Source organism: Pteropus alecto, unplaced genomic scaffold, assembly GCF_000325575.1.
Source record: "Pteropus alecto unplaced genomic scaffold, ASM32557v1 scaffold155, whole genome shotgun sequence".
In the NCBI taxonomy this organism is placed as follows: domain Eukaryota; kingdom Metazoa; phylum Chordata; class Mammalia; order Chiroptera; family Pteropodidae; genus Pteropus; species Pteropus alecto.
In genome coordinates, this window is record NW_006438113.1 from 4980874 (window position 1) to 4993191 (window position 12318).

The 12318-nt window shown below is 32.4% G+C and overlaps 1 pseudogene; it reads left to right on the plus strand.

Moving 5' to 3' along the window:
* Positions 1 to 3612: 3612 nt before the first annotated feature.
* LOC112482818 lies at positions 3613 to 3731 on the plus strand (annotated as a pseudogene).
* Positions 3732 to 12318: the final 8587 nt, after the last annotated feature.

The window sequence follows — 12318 nt, forward strand, 5'->3', positions numbered from 1 at the left end:
CTGAGTGTAATTATTAACATTTGGTTTAAAATCTCAAATCATTTGCTCTATATCTTACGTGCGCTATGCTTCTTTCCCTCTTTTCTTGCCTTTTATTTAATCAAATAAGCATAATTATTTCCATTTCTCACCCCCCATTGACTTGCTGATTTACTAATTATTTATAGCTTAGTGCTCTCTCCCCCATTTATTAGGAGTTATATAATTTTTACCTCATCTCTTTCTCCCCCTAACTATAGTATATAAAATATCAAAGAGACTCAAAGAGGATCTCCTTTTCCCTCTCTTGATTCCGATGCAGAAGATTTTTTCTTAAGCACACCCATGACCTTTCCATCAACCTTATACTTATTCTTGCCTGGGAAATGGTAACAAAGACCATATTTTCTGTTTCAATCTTTATTCTTTTGTTTTACATCTCAAATTATTTACAATCCAGATTGAGAAGATTAGTGATAACAATTCTGAGAGACAGACACCTCAATAAAGATTGTACCTATTGTGTTATGTGAACCACTTGGTTCAGATCTCAAAAGAATAACAAAGAATATAGAAGGAAATGCACACAGCTTCAAGATTCTGAAGTCTGATAACAATGTCTTTTTAACACATCCTCAAGGAGAGGAGCTCCCTGTGTACTTGAATTTCACTGAAGGTGGTGTCAATTGTACATGTTGTTATGCATCTTGTTAGATTCTGGCATCACTGATATGTAAAGGTGTTCATCCTGTCAAATGAGGGTGATTAATATAGTAAAAACCTCTTGAGTTACTTTCCCCGTCTGCTTGTTACTCCTATATAGATGGCTCAGTTCAGTCATGTTACTCCCCTGTAATTCTCCAAAGACACTGTAGCCTTTATCTTCCTCACATAATTCTGAACATTGGAAAGACTGAGCAACTGTTAGTTTTTGAGAGCTGAGTTAAATTAGTAAAAACTCTAAAGGGAAAATCTACAAATTCCAAAAGTTAGGGATCCTTATTCTAATACTCCTCTAAGCATCTTATTTCTTTTCTTACATTATAATACTCTTTCTAATGCATTCTTTCCCCCCTTTTCTCCAAGGTTAACTCAAGTTGACAACTAATAACACAAAAATAGTAGAAAGATCTACTATATCTTATGTCATTTTCCAGTAACTATGGAAAGTATGCTATACCAATCACAGTGTAAAATATATAATACTGACACAAAAGAAACATTGTCTAGATAGCTTTAAAAACATCTAAGTTGACATTGTCCATGTATTCAAAATTCAAACAGAGAATTGTGTATTCTCTCCCTGTGTGTGTATGCATGTATGTATGTATGTATGTATGTATGATCTATCTATCATCTATCTATCTACCTATCATCTATCATTTATCTATCTATAAATGAGAAAAAAAGGCATATATTCAAGAATCCTTGGCTATTTGTCTTTGAATGTAATAAATTTTTAATGAGTTAAATTATAACAATTCTTAATTGATGGTTACTCAAATATGTACTTGTCTTTTACTTTATAAGTGTGTACGTATGTGTATATTTTGGTGAGTATGTTTATGTGTGTGTGTTGTGCTTATACTGAGTATATGAAATAACAATGAATATGAGAAATGAAGGAATGAACAGATTTTGTATTTTAGTTATGTGCATGTGTGTGTGCAAGAAGTGGCCACTTGCATGTGTAATACAGACACTGTCATTAGATACTGGAATTAATTATTTAAATAATGTGACTTACTTTTCTAGATCCTAAATATATATTTACAGATACTGAAAATAGATGAAGACAAGTAATTAACAGCACTCTAATAGTTTTAATGATAGAAACAGATGTTCACATTTAAGGCATCAAATTTGTGCGGTTATCGTTGAACTGCTGCTGCCTGTGAGCGATGGTATTTAGGTTCTCTTTTTCATAGGAGAGAATATTGTAATGCAGATTATTGTAATTGTCTGAAAATATCTCCATGGCTGACAATACTTTTTTTTTCCTCTTTTTCTACTCACTTTTTCTTTGATAGTTAAATGGGGACTGCATTTACAAGCACAGTTATGTTCTTTCTTGTCTATTATGCTGCGTTTAAGCATAATTGCTTAAAGAAAGCCTATTGAGGCCTCTTCAAGCTCAAGTTCCTCATTTCCACCAAACCCAAGAAAAGATAATCTATATATTATGTTTTCTTTAACATTTCATAAATTAAAAAATGATATTAGTGAGAAATCATCCGATTAAGCAAGATTAGGATTAAAGTTGAAAAAAGCAGAATTTAAGAATTTAAACTGAAAATTCTGACTTAGGAGTAGTTTGACCTTTTTGTCATAGAAAAATCAAAGATTCTCTATAACGGCTTACTTTTTGCAAATAATAATTTTGCTAAACCCAATCTTATACAGTTCAATTTTCAGTGGGTCAGAGTAGCCCTCATTTAATTGATGAAAACATTTCTTTCCATTCCTGAATTTATATTTCCCATCAGTAATCAATTGAGATTTTTAAAGATTCAAGAAATCTATTGTGGGACAGTTTTATTTAGTTATTTGGATAGTTCTGACATTTTCATAATCAAAATTTCTTTAATTTTTTTCTGCACACAATGTAACAACCTCAAGAAGATGTTTTTAATTGGACTATAGCTATTTAGGAAACATTTAAAAATCTTCTCATATAGGAAAATTATTTCTCTTGCACCAGTCCAAGAAATTCCCTAGGGTACTCTAAGTACTTTGTTAAAGTATTCAAATGAAGAAAGTATGTTCAGAAGGCAGGCTCATTAGTAAGCAAATTGTAAAAGTAGCAACTACCACAGATTTTTTGTTTGTTTGTTTCTCATGACAATGAAATTGTGCCTGAAAAATAGAGCCAAGTAACTAATTATGGTTGAAATTGGGCAATTACTCCTCAAATTAGCCAAATGCAGGTGTAATTATTATTTTAATAAGACTAATTGCTCATGGTAATTTGCAAAAGGGAGCCTGCATTTGGTGGAGATGTAAGAATTCCAGATACTTGACACATGGCAAATATAATGTGATATTAAAAATAAGTGAAAATAATTTACATATATTTATAAGTAGGGAGTAAAGGGAAGATCAAGAGCTAACATAAAATTATCAATTTTCTATGAAAATGTCCATGAAAATTGTCAAATAGGGAAAAATATTCTAACATCTGAAGTTAAGACAAGTATTCTGCATATATGAGAATCCAAGCCATTTCTGAAACCAATCACACTTATCACAAATTATTTTTAAAAGTCACCTAAAAAAAAATATCACTTTACTTTTCTTATAATTTCTTAACACTTCTAAGTCATCATTATCTCTCACCTGGATTACTAAAACAACTTCCTAATTAGTCTCCCTCTTCACATTTTTCCCCCAAAATAGCCAACATGATCTTTTAAAATTATAGATCAGAGAACATCACTCACATGCTCAATCTTTTCCAAGGTTATTTTACCACACTTATAAAAAATATCCAAGGACCTTTTCATATCTTATTCAGCCCTCATAACTGAATCCATCTCCCACCATATCATAGTACTCTAATTCTCTCCTATGCTTCTTGTCTCATCCCTTCTAGCCAGACCAGTCTTGCTCTTTCTCAATCATGTTAAGAAATTGTTCTACAGCCATGCCACACTGAATGTATCTGATCCCGTCTGATCTCGGAAGCTAAGTGGAGTCGGGCCTGGTTAGTACTTGGATGGGAGACCACCTAGGAATACCAGGGGCTGTAAGAGAAAAAATTTGTCTCAGAGTCTAGGCAATCACTGTTTGTTTTATAGATAATCTGATGACTCTCTTCTTCCTTTTATTCAAATCATACCTTCCCAGATAATACAATTTAATGATCTTATCTAGATAGAAACATTTCTATGATACTTTAAATCCCTTATAAATAAACTGTTACTTATTTTTTTCTCTGTAAAACCTAACAGAATCTGTAAAGTTCTTGTTCACTTAAAAATCTGTTTAGATTTTTCATCTTAGTAGATAATACTTGAAGGATGAGAGATGTTTTGCTGAATTTTTTCATTGCTGTATCTTTAGTTCCTACAGCATGTCTGGAACATGGAAATTTTGCCACAAATAGTTATTGAAGAATGAATGAATTAATTAGTTAAATGTGATCCAGGTTGGACTCTTTCAAAGTCCTCAAGTTGGAGAAGGGAATGATAGATTTTTGTGTTGAAAAGAACTGCAAAGCTTAAAGAAGTTGTGTGAAGTCAAGTTAAAGAACACTTTTCAAAGTAGCAGAGTTTATCAAAGAAAAACAGTGTTAGCTAAGTTGATGGAGACTCAGCCATGGCACCTGCCTGCCCCTGAAGGCTGGGTGCAGGGAGGGCTCAACAAAGGAACAACGGCTTCTGCTAGCACTTCTGACTGAGAGAAAACTGCCACTCCAGCCCTCACCTTGAAGCCAGACAATTCAGTTCCTCCCCATATGTCCCTGGCATATTTCAAGCTGCTGCCCCAATGTTCAAGCTCAGAGTTAGTGAGTTATGGGGACTAGACTCCTGGGCTTGGGAGATTGTATGGCACCCCTTGCTCCACAGGAGGGACCTCTGCAGTTGAGATATTTCTACTGATTTTTAGCCACCACACATGGGTGTGGGACCAGCTCATTCTGAGTTTCTGCCCTTCTATCGGTCTTCAGGTGGCTTCTTCTGTATATCTGTAGTTATAGAACTTCTGTTTAGATACACTTCATTGATGGTTGTTTTGTAGTTTAGTTGTAATTTTGATGTCTCTTCATCTTTTTTAATGGGGACTTTCTTAGAGAGATTTTTTAAATTTTGATGAGTTATAATTCATCAATTTTTTTACTTACAGATTTTGTTTTTGGTGTCAAGCTTAAGAATTATTTGCCAAGTTCCACGTCCCAAAGATTTTCTACTCAGTTTCCTTCCTAGAAGTTTTATAGTTTTATATTTTACATTTAAACTATGATCCATTTTGATTTGATTTTTGTATAAGGTATGAGTTTTATATTTTTGTTAAGAAAAGTACAATTGCTCCAGCACCATTTATTAAAATTAAAATTGTTTACGCAATGTTTGGGCTTTTGCCTTTCTATATACGTTTTAGAATAAGCTTATCTATATCTATATTAAAAATGTTGAGATTTTGTAAGAAATTGTGTTAAACTCCTAGGTTAATTTAGAGATAATTGATACATCTTTACTTTGTTGAGGCTTCCAATCCATGAATATAAAATTCTTCTTCAAATATTTAAGTCTTTGATTTGTTTCATCAGTATTTTATAATTTTCATTATACAGGACTTGTATATGTTTTGTTAAACTTATTTCTAGTATATCATTTTATCTGGACAAAATATAAATGGTACTGTGATTTTGGTTTATTTCCACTTGCTTGCTGTTGGCATCTAAAAATATAATCGATTTCTGTGTGTTGATCTTGTGTCCTGTGACATTACTGAACTCACTTCTTAGGTGTGGATGGTTTACTTTATTTTAAAATTTTGGGTTTTTTATAAACAGAGGCAATCATATTGTCTGCAAAGAGAGACTATTATATTTTTTCCTTTCGAAACTGAATTTAGTTTATTTTTTTATCTTATTATAGTTTCTAGAACTTCTAGGACTATGTTAAATAAGAGTGGTGAGAGAGTTGCCTTGTTCCTGATCTTAAAGGAATGAAGCACTTAGTCTTTTACCACTAACTATGATGTCAGCTGTAGGTTTTCTTGAGATTATCCTTGTAAAGTCATGTAAGTTTCTCTCTAGCCTAAGGTAAATTTTTCATTATAAATGGGTAATAAACAATATGAAATATTTACTGCTTCAATTGATATGATCATATGATTTTTCTACTTTGAGTGTCTGTAATAGTGGGTTGTGAAAAACAAAATTAATTTTAGACTCTAATAGAAAATAAAAAAGCATTATTTTGAGCTTAAGGAGCTGCAGCCCAGGACACAGATTCAGTTAGCAACCTAAATTGTGCTCTACCAAGACAAAAGGAACACAATCTTTTATAGAGAGATTTTCCACCCAAGTTCCCAATTTTATGCAAATGAGGTTTACAAATTGTGAAGTTCTGATTGGTCCAAGCTATGCAATTCTAATTGGTTAGTATTGATGCAAATGAGGATACACTTTGTGTAGTTCTGATTGGATGGGGCAGATCTCAATCTACTGGTCAAAAGATGAAACCAGAGCTTCCCCTCAACTCAGATGATATAACAAGTAGAAAATAGTATAGGAAGCCAGGAGTTCAGTCTGAGGTTTATCCTGGTATACAGAGTGTGTGAGAAGATCCTGTCAACAAATGATTGCTAGACTTCTATTATTCATAGAATTTGGGCTCTCAGTCGACCATAGGGGTTTAATTTCAGCAGATAAATTTCTTCTCAGGGTTCATATTAAATGAATCTTTCTTCTTGGGGTCCACAATTACATAATTGATTTTTAAATATAAAACTATAGTTACATACCATCTAAAATGGTTATGGTATATTTACTGTTTTTATACACTGTTGAATTCAATTTGATAAAATTTTGTTGATTTTTTTGTGTCTAAATTTATGAAAAATATTGCTTTTTATGTGGACACGGTTTTGTATAGGGTAATAAAATAATTGGGAAGTGTTCCCTCTTGTATGTTCTAGAAAAGATTGTGTAAAATTGGTGTTAATTTCTTCTTTATTTGGTAAAATTATTTATTAAACTCACCTGGGCCTAGATATTTACTTTTCTGAATCTTTTAAATTACAATTTTTTTAATAGTTATAAGACTACCATTATATCTCCATGGTTGATGTTTAAACTTTACTTTTTTAAAGGAATTTAATTCTTCTAAGTTGTCAAATTGAAAATGTCATTTTGTATGTATTATTTCTTTATTAGCCTTTTAATTATTGTAGAATCTTTGTTTTGATATTCTCTAATATTCTTCATATTTAATTAACTGTGTCTTCTTCTTTTTACTTTTATTAATCTTTCTAAATTTTATGAAGAGCTCTATTTGATCCAAGCAGGAAATTAGAGTGTGATCAGTTCACCTAAAGTAAGTCTTCAATTAAGCTGGGTTTTAGTCTTCTATGAGATTATTCTAGGTACTCCTTTTAATACACTTTTTGGAATATAAATAGATGATAGGTAGGTAGATAGATAGATAGATAGATAGATAAATAGACAGATAGATAGATAGATGATAGATAGAGAATCTGGTATAGATATCTACTATTCTGATATATTTTAATAAGGTTATTATTTTTCTTTAAAGTTTTCTATTGCATTTGAATGTTTATAATAAACACATGTTAATTTTATGACAGTAATGAGTTAATGTTTCTTAAAAACAATAGGAATTTTTATTACCTTGAAGTAATAGGTAGGTAGAACTTTTAAATTAAATGTTCTAAAATGCAGTGCAAAAATATTGACATCATTTTATTTTTTAAGCTGGCATAGACTTTTCAATTTCAAAAAAATTTTGACTAACATTTGGGACTGATTAGCAATCAGGCAGTATGTAATTTGGAAGCAAAATCCTGCTGTATTAAATTCTGATCCTTTTTAATAAGATGCTTCTAGATGAGCTCACTTGTACACTGTCAAAAAGGTCAGTATTTATTATGTAAAAGAAATATGTAATGTGGTGTGGGAAAGCCAAAAGGCCAACTTGACTAAGATTTTATTTCCTAATCAACACTTTAAATCCCCAACATTAGAGGCTCTCTGAAGACTTAAATATTTTTCCCCCAGATGAGATGGCTTCAGGTAAAGTATAAATTAATGATGTGGATTGAATTATAAATATGTAGATACCACTCATCAACATTAGCTAGCAAAAATTTAAGAACCCGTTCATTACTTCAGAGGGCACCATGGCGCTCACAACTGCCCTGTCTTTTGACCTTAAACAGGTATTTGACAAAGATCTCTGTTCAAAAAGACTCTTTTTAAAAGATTCTGAAAATGTATGTGCTTTCAGCCCTTCAAGACTTCCAAAGGGCTCTCTGTATTGGACTGTCTCTAATAATGTCACAGGATGTTGTGACTCATATATTCCAATTATGCAGTGGCTCCTAGGTAGCAGATATGACCTATCTTTTGTCAAGAATTCTAGTTACCCCAGATAGACTTCATACCACCCCAGCCTTAATAATAGATGATAATTTTTAAAATTTGATTATTTTTTAAGATAACATCCACTAACCTTGACATTTTATCTCTCTCTCTCTCTCTCTCTCTCTCTCTCTCTCTCTCTCTTTGTAGAAGAGGAATTACAATTCTATTAGGCTTAGGACATTTATAGGTTTGTGTAACTATCACTACGATTATGATAGAACTTTTCCATCACCCAAAATAAACTTTCTTTGAAAATCTTTTGAAGTAACAACTTTCCTAAACTCTAGCCTGTAGCAATCACTGATTTGTTTTCCATCACTACATATTGTCTATTTGAAACTGTCATAAAAATGAAATCATACATTACGTAACCTTTTGATATTGGCTTCTTTTACTCAATGAAATGTATCTGAGATCTATCCAAGTTGTTGAGCGTATCAATATTTCATTTCTCCTTATTGCTTAATAGTATTCCTCTCTGTGGATGTATCAAGTATGTTTATCCATTAACCTATTGAAAGACATTTGAATGGCTTACAGTTTTGACAATTAAGAACATATGTCAGAGATATTAAGCAAATTTGAGGGTTATTTCTTGGAGAAAAATAGTGGGTGTGATTAATGGTACATGGGACTGATGGAAAGTAAATAAGTAAGAAGCCTACTGAGTTTTTTGAGAGAATTTCAATGTTAAAGAAACCAAGAACCTTATGTAACAAGCTCTGACTGTTTAACAAGTAGCAGGAATTAAAAAAAAAAAAAAAAAGCAATCAGAAAAAAAGCCAAACGAGGGAAACTGGGCAGTATCAAAGGGAGGTATACTTAGAAATGGCACTTTAGTTGTAACTGAAGAAAATGATAGACAAGGAAGAGTTTCTTAGAAGGTGGAGCCTAGAATCTTAAGGAGACATGGATGAGAGACAGAATCAAGGTCCAATCAGAGAATTTACCCCTTTTCATTCTTGTTCTGTAGAACAATTACTGATGCTAACCTGTTTCCCATTCTTCTCTCCTTCGAATAGAAGATTTATATGGTTAAGCTGTCTCTGTTCCACTAGGTGTTAGATTGGGAGAGTGAGTAGAGCAAGCAATATTTTTTGAATTCAAAATTCACTGTGCCATGAAGATATTTCCATACCTAATGCAGAATAATATGTCTTACCTGGAAAACTAGGATCTGGGCTGGATGCAGTTAGTAATAAAACTTTTGATTACCTTCTTTGTAAAGAGAGTATGTTCACTATGCAGAGAGAAAACCAGGTATTTGGTGAACAGAAGATGATATTGTAGGAAAAAAAACCCATCTCTTTGTCAAAACCCTGTTTCACTTTCCTTTTTAGCACATAGGAAAACTACAATTTCAATATTTCTTGGAAAATAAATGGGACTATTTGACTAAATTCCAACTAGTGAAATGAAGGTATTATTGATGAGTATTAATGCTGAACTTGATACTTAACATTTACCATATGATCCTTCATAATTTCTTTCTCCCGTGATCGACCATCTAGACAAAGAAATCCAGTGGAGGTCCTTGAGACTATGAGCAACAGTACAGCCACTATATCAGTGATACCTAATGAAGTAATTTTACCCCCTCTCCTCCCAACTCAGGGAACATTTGGCAATGTTTGCAGAAATTTTTGCTTGTCAAAACTGTGATGGTACACTGGACTCTAGTGGGTAGAAATGAGGGACATTCATAAACATCCTACAGTGCACAGAAAAGCTCCCTGCAATAAAGAATTATTCAACCCAAAATGTCAATAGTGCCAAGGTTGACAAACCCTGCTCTAAATGGAGGACCTCTTGGTACTTATATGAGTATATGGGACAGAGCTCCCTCCTCGAGTCACCTTCATCAGATGATAAATGTGAGACATAAACCTTTACTTTATTAATGCACTAAAATTTGGGTATTGCTTTTTGCAATATTTTCTAATATAGAGAGAAAGCTAAATGTTCTAAATGCTTATTAATAACTACCTCATGGGGTTTATGAGAAGATTAAATTATTTGTGAAACACCTAGAACAATAACTAGTACAATGTAAGCTCTCAAAACTTACTATTTAAATGAAGAATTGTTTGTTGTTCTCCTATGACTTTGTCCATCATATGATGTAAGTATTATCATTTTACAATTCTCTTTTGCAGATGAGGAATTGAAAACACAGAGAGATTAAGCAGCTTGACCACAATTTCAGAGGTAGTAAACAATAAAACTGGGATATGAACTCAGATAATCTGGTTTCCAAGTCCATGTCTTCAATACTATACTAAGAACACTTTGGAAAACAAAATGAGTTCTCACAGATGTGGAATGTTTCACTTGAACTGAAAATATTTTTATCTGTGAATCAACTGATTATCAAATCAGCTGCCATTGGAAGCTCAACATTAATTCAAGGTGTATTATACAGAAATTCAGGTTGTTGTAGAAAGTATCTGTACTATATCCAGCCAGGCTTCACATGGAGTGGTGGCGAGTAATCAAAGTAAACAGAAATTAAATGCTAAAATATTGTGTTTTGTGTAGAGATTTCTTTAAGTAAAATAACTATGCTGAGATATAGTTCACCTGCTGAGACTGCTCAGATACCAGGCTGCTGGATCACTGAATGAGTGACTGAAATTTATAACGAACTCTCCTTTAACTTAAAATCTGAGGAAAATATTCTGACAAATTTTATCTTGAGAGTGAGAAAATAAAAAGAGTATATATTCATTAAGTTTGGGGCAAAATAGCCTTGATATAAATCTCTACTCGATAAAAGTATGAGAAGAAATAGGAATCATAGAAGAAATGTGACATAAAGATAGCAGAATATTTATGTATGACTGTCAGGGTAGGAGATGGCAATATACCTATAGTGTAAGGTTCTTCATTCACTCACTCAGTGTCGTATATGTGTTCAAATCCTTTTGATTATAAGATGGAAAACTAATAATGCAGGATGTGTCAATCATAGCTCAAAATAATGAATTCAAGGATTGTACACCTAATACAAAAATGGCCAATTGGAGCCTTGAGATATTAAAAAACAAATATTACTATTGCATAGGGGTTATCACTTTAGAATCTTTTGACTTCAGATGTAAAGGCAACCATTTTTCCAGTTATATGGAGAAAGCTCGCATTTATTTATTTGTTTGTTTGTTTGTTTGTTTGTTTATTACCTTTTTTGAGTGTTGATTATGTGCCAAGTACTCCTCTTGTTCCAGGAGATACCACAATAGAAAACACAATAGATGGAGTTTATGCCCCTGAGAAGCTGTTTCTAATAGGAGAAATAAAAAATAAATAGTATATAATGTGAGGTCAGTTTGAGATAAATGTTGTTTCCTAAACTGAAGATGAAAAATGGACTATAAATTGGAAGAAGGAAGCTTGGATCAGGAAAAGCTTTCTTGGGGAGGGGCCATCTAAGCAAATATATAAACAAAATAAGGGAATAAGCAAGAAAAATATCTGAGGAAATGCAGAATATATAGTGATAATAAATACTAAAGGTTAAGGCATTTGTAATTTGTAATGTTTGATAAAAAAGATGGAAGGCAGTGTGATTAATGCCTGAATGAATACGAATATTTGTAGAGATAGCCAAGGGCAAGAGTATGTATTGCCTTGCTAAATCAGAACTTCTAATTTGCTTGCAATGGAAAGTCATGTGATGATTTGGATGAGTGAGTAATGTGATAAGATTTATTGCTGTGCATGGGGCAAAAGTATGATATGCAAGAAAGGAATCAGAGATACAAATGAGTAGGCTAATAAATATTGGAGATGAAAGGTGTACTTGTTTTATCTTGGGTAGTGACAGTGGCAATGGTAATACAAGTTAATATAATGGATGTATTTTGAAGGTAGAGATGACAGAATTTGCAAGGAAATAAAAGAAAAAGGAGCAAAAAAAGATCAAAACATAGAAAACAAATGGCAATGTAGTGAATTTAAACCTAACTAGATCAATAACACATTAAATGCTAATACTTTCAACATCTCATTTAAAAGGCAGACATTGTCTGATTGTACAAAAAAGTAACACACTACTATTTGTTATGTAAAATGTAAAAACACATACAGTTTTAAGGTAAATGGATGCAAAAAAACATACTAACACGAATTAAAGGAAAGATAAAGTGGCTATATTAATATCAAACAAACTAAATAGCAGAACAAAAATACTATCAGGAAAAAAGAGTGCCTTTTATAAATAATAAAAAAGT